This window comes from Stegodyphus dumicola, chromosome 2 (assembly GCF_044657685.1).
Source record: "Stegodyphus dumicola isolate Sdum_Otavi_A_Nest chromosome 2, ASM4465768v1".
Taxonomy (NCBI): Eukaryota; Metazoa; Arthropoda; class Arachnida; order Araneae; family Eresidae; genus Stegodyphus; species Stegodyphus dumicola.
Window position 1 is genome coordinate 268,899,759 of NC_140769.1, and position 6,000 is coordinate 268,905,758.

A 6,000-nucleotide genomic window follows, 5' to 3' on the forward strand; every position below is an offset into this window, starting at 1 on the left:
CTAATATTTAATAAAAGAGAAGCAAGCTTACACGATTTGGTGAATGGAAAACTGGAAAAATTTATTCTTTGAGTTTTAATCAAGATATGCATTTTCACATTGGAAAAAAATTCTAAAATCGTATTTTTGAACACAAGCTTGAATCGCGAAGAGAAAACGGAATTTAAAATGAAATAGAACACAGTCTAATAACCCTTTGCAGCATGGTGGGTCAATATATGTCCCACCTAATTAATATTTATTTTCTCACTTAGCAATTTCCGTTAGAAATTTTCTAATCTTTTAAAAGTAATCTATTTTAGTTATCACTTTTTTTCAGTAGATGTTACTACTATACCAGGGCTTAAGTTTATAAGCAAAAAATATTCAAAATAGGATCACAAGAGTGATATCCATGTACCTCGCATTTTTCAATATTTTAAAACTTTTGGTATACAATTTATGATATGTATGATTCTTTTTAATATTCAAAGGTATTTTATTTTCAAAAATCTTAATTGTATCCAATATTTTATAACAGTAATTTTGCAGTTGAAATAAGTGGGTTAAAATTTGTCTCACCACACACTTGAATTTCCGCTCAATAGATGGCAGCACTCACGATTATTTTTCTTTTCTTTTTTGCATCTACTTTTTTCGCGATTGCGCGTGCTTTTACATCCGTTGTACGCTCTGATGTGCTAAAATGTCTAGAAAAAAGTTAACAACTCAGGAAGCTTTGGATCTTTTTGCTGAATTGCCATCCGATTGCGACTCAAATGCTTCATATGTCAGTTCTGATTCAGATGAAATTGAAATCCAAGATAGTTGATTCCAAGATAGATGATTCCAAGATAGATGAATCCAAGATAGATGATTGAAATCCAAGATAGGTAACTGAGGTTGAAGTTATTGCTGAAGAAGAAAGGGCAGTAGTTATAATTTGTTTCACTTTTTAAAGACACAGACCCATCTATGCATGTGGGCACTGTAAATATGAATTGGAAGTATCTACCCAAAAATTTAAAAGACAAATTTATGTCAAGAGAATATATAGACTTTTCAGTTAGTGATGATTCAATTTATTGCATAAAATGGAAGGATAAAAGATCCGTTTCTATCCTGTCTTGCTTGGAAAAGGCAACTGAAATGAAAGAAATTAATAGAAAAGAACGAGATGGAAAGACAAAAAAAAAGTGTCCAAACAGCATTATTTCATACAATAAGAATATGGGATATGTCGACTGATTGATCAACTGAAAGGACTATATGAAATAGACCGCAAAAGCAAGAAATGGTGGCACATGATTTTTCTTTTTTACTTTTTAGATGCGAGTATAGTAAACGCATTTATTCAAGTTTGTTCGCGAACCCGATCAGGATGTAAAAACAATGAAAGATTTTCTTCTCTCAGTTATAGAAGGTCTAATGGCACTTGCAGGCAAGAAAGAGCTGAAAAGAAAACTGAAATCCCCAGTTCAAATAAAAACTAAAAATCCGTTCGTACAACCAGAAAAGAGACTAAAAAATTTAAGTCACACGCCAAAGAGAACGAGCAGGAGAAGATGTGCGTATTGCAGCACATGGAAAGAAGAACGACGAACATTTTGGATGTGTGAAACATGTGAAGTGCCTCTATGCTTACAAAAGAATGAAACAACATGTTTTTCAAAGTTTCATGAAAAATGACTTTTTTTTCAATTTTTATCATATATAAATGTTTTTGAATGAAGTGTCAATTTTAATATTTTATTTAATATCATATGTACGAGTATCAAATTTAAATCTCAAAATAATATTCAAGAAAATATTTTCTTTTGTTCCTAAAATTTAAAAATATTAAAAATATATATGCAAAATGTGCATTTTGCAAAATTTTTCAAGTCATGCATATATGCAATAAGTACAAAATGCATTTTAGTGTGTTTATTATGAATATTTTAAAATGCACGCTTTATTTTGTTTATTCATTCCACATATGATTTGTTTCTCCTGCTATACACCAATATGCTATAAGACTTGTGCTAGTTGCATGGTGGGACAAACGGTATCCCACCTTCCACCGTAAAAAATAAAAGCGCAGAATTTTTTTCAAGCCTTAAAGGCACTTAAGTAAGTCCATCTGACTTATTCTAAGGCATTTCTTTAAAGATTAAAATATATTTTAAATATGCGTGTCGCAAAGGGATAAATAACATATAGGATTGCCAAATTGCTGACCACCAGTTTTTTCATTCCTTCCTGTTATATAAATATTGGGAAACAACTGCAGAAACAAAGCGTCTCAAGTTCCTTGCTGTGATTTTTAAATAAAACTGCGTTGCTTCTTTGAGGCAAAGCGGTGGTTTAGAAAAATACTAGATTTTATTGTATTCTTTGAAGCTAGCTTGTCTTTAGAATGATGTTGGCTGCTAAATGCGTCCGCGATATGTTTCGGAACTTTGATCTGTAACGTCAGTGAACATAATTCAGTTAATTTGAAATTGTAATAAAATTCAAAAGTCCTAATCTAGACATTTTTCTTTTCAAAAAATGAAAAAAAAATTGAGTTACGATTCATTCAGGAATTTATTTAGAGTTAAATGCTAAGTGGAATGATTTAACAAACAGCCCAATTAAATACCAGTAGATATTATCATTCATTTCTCCAAAATATAAATTAAGATTTCTGATTAAAATTTCCATATTTACTTTGCCGGTATATTTTGGTATTTTACTTACCAACTGTCAATTATAACTGAAATAATGATTGATTATGCCAAGAATCTTCAATACGATTCAAAATAATTCTCTAGACTAGATTGTCTAGACTCGCTGCTCTACACTAAAATTATCATTAAAGCCAGACTCAGGCATAAAATTTACACAAAATTTAGCTCTCGACAGAACTTTCAATGTTATATGTTCTCCAAATCTTTATCCAATGGAGGTAATGTCTCATATGGTAAATAAAAATAACCCCCCTTACCGAAAATTTCTCCTTTGCTGAAGAAAGACTCAACTTTATGAAATCAAAATGACAGTTAGAAAATTTAAGCAATTCTACTAAAAACGGGTGTGTATAAAAATGAGTTAACCAATGTAATTGAGTTTATTTTCCAGTGGCTAACTGATATTGATAATGTAACATTTTTACAAAATGAGTTAAAAATAAGCATGACTAAAACACACAGAATCATTGGAAAGAAAGCTTCTATATTTTCCGGATGCCGAAATATAAATAAACAAATGACCGAAGTAACACAAATTTACTACACCTAAATTCTAATTTTGATCCTTAATGTTATATGAACATGTAATATTTAATATAGTATAATGTTGGAGCTCTAATGTTATATGAATTTCTTCAGGTTTTGAACAGTTAGTTATTTTTTACCTACTATATACTATTAAGAGCAATACAATAACAGTTTTCTTCAAGTATTTAAATATGTAATTACGATTTAATATCTGCGTTTAGGACACAATATGTCTTTTATAAATGCTTGTGATATGGGCAGGTGCATAATTAAAATCGGTCTTTCATTTGGAGCACATAAGACTTCAATATTTGAAATAGAAGTTTTGGCTCTTGTTCAATATAGACAAGTAATTAGCGTTATATCACGGTGACAAACAGTTTTTATCAGCGTAACATTATACGATCAAAATTTTTGTAAATTCAGATTATAGTCCAAGTGACACTGTTCGTTAAAGTGATGCACCAAATCAGCACTGCTCCCTTTATTATTGCACGGATAAACGTTTAAAGGCAAATAAACAGGAACTGCGATCATAGCGCGCATTTCTAATCATAGTGCGCAATTCGCAAAGTATAAAACCAGTAACAGAGGCGAAAAATTTAAATTTTTTGTTGCTGCCGTTGTAATTCCGTAAAGAAACAACTAAAGATGCCACTACGACGATATCGAACACCTTACAGACAACTAAATGAGTTCAAACGTGGTCGCACTGTACGGTTGCGTGAAGCTGAATGGTCATACCGAGCAATAAGCTGACACTTGCAGCATACAGGCACTGTTGTGCAAAAATGTTGACAGCAATGTTTGCTACAAGGAAATTGCTGACGAAATGGAGCCAAGGAAGCAGAAATGCGAGGCAAGATAGGATGATTGTTCGCCAGGCCCGAACCATCCTAATGGTATCATTGTCGACTATTCAACGCACTTTACAGCCATGTCTAGACCTTCCGTGGTACCACCCACCATCTCACGGCGCTTGTCTGAGGCGGGGTTACGTTCACTGAGGCCTTCAAGACGTTTGCCTTTGAGCCCAAAACATCGGCGGAGTCTTCTGGAGTGATGTCGCAGCCGGTCATATGGCTGCCATCAGACTGGCATCGTATAGTGTTCAGCGATGAACCCGGCTGCACTCTTGAAGCAGATGACCACCGTGTTCGTGTCTGGAAAGGACGGGGCCAGCTGTCCAAATCAGGCTTTGTTTTACAAAAGCATACAGCCATAACCCTTGGTGGGATGGTGTCCGGCGCTACTTCTTATGATAGAAGGTCATCTTTACTCATCATCCGTACATCTTTAACAGATAAACGATATGTTGATACCATCTTGCGGCCGGTTGCATTACCCTTCATGGCACGTCATCCTGGGGTCATTTTCCAACAAGATAATGCCAGGCCACATACAGCTCTCATATCTCCGGACTGTCTCCGTGCGGTTGATATTCTTTTTTGGCCAGCAAGGTCACTAGACCTTTCACCAATTAAGCATTTTTGAGACACGGTAGGCCGCCAGAATCGGACACCATAACTTATCGCAAATCTGGAGGGACACCTGAAGAATGATTGGCAGAATGTGTCGCAGGATAACATTAGGAACCTCTACCACGTCTTGCCTCGACAAATTCAAGCATGCATTGCCGCTGGGGGCGATTCGACCAACTAACATCATTTTATTATCTGTGTGTGAGCTATACGCATATTCAATTTCATCAAAAACAACCACTTCCTTCATGGTGCTTCGATTTTTTTGCAAAAGAGTGTATATATGTATAATTTGTTTTACAAATAAAATTATTTTATTAATATTGTTATTGTGGTAGAGGTAGTGTGTAGATCACTGTCTATATGTGTATATAACTCAAAATAACTAATTTTTACTTTAATTTTTAATAGTGATGTCTAATTTTTTAATAAGTATATTTGTATAAAATGAAGACTCTGTCTGTCTCTCTGTGTGTGTGTCTTTTGCTTGTGCTGCGCGCAAGCTATTATACCAGGGCTACGAAATTGGGTACATAGGGTGCCTCTAAACAAACGCTAATGCATCTCGAAACAATTTTGTAAAATTCTAATAAGATTTTTTTTTTTTAATTTTATGTTTTTTGATGAAATCGCTTCAAATCTATAATTCTCTCTCCCTATATCAGCAACAATGGCACGCAGCCATATTTTCTGATGTAGCACTTTTGCGTACACTTTTGCCGATATCAACACTGTTGCCACTCAGAAAAATAATGGAGAAAATTCTGTGCTATTTTAAAATTTAATATTTTTTTTTGATACTGGGCGTTTGTTGAGAGAAGGCAACGGGACGTTGGTTAATTTATTTAATAGGATAATTAATATTTGTTTTAAGGGATATTCCTTATTTCATTGTAAATTTTTTATATGCAATACATTTTTATTAAAATTTGTGGTTTTCTGCCTTTGTTTATTGTTGTTTGCTTTTTTTGACAAACTGTTCTGCAGAGTGAAATTCTGTGCAGTTTTTAAATTTAATATTTGGTGCTCCCTTTAGGAAATTTTTGGTACATTTAAAAGGCAGACAAAGGCTGGCTGCGTAGCGGCTATTAAAGGATAAATCAAAACGCACAATATTTAAATATTAAATTTGTAACCCTCCTAAATTATTTTGATGAAGTCGTGTTATATTTTACTGAAGCATGCATATTTGTTAGAACATATTTCTCTTTCTTGATATTCTTATAAAAGACCATGCAAATTTCATCGAAATTTTTTTGGATGATTTGCATAGCCTTTAAAGTGACCACTTTAAGCTGTGT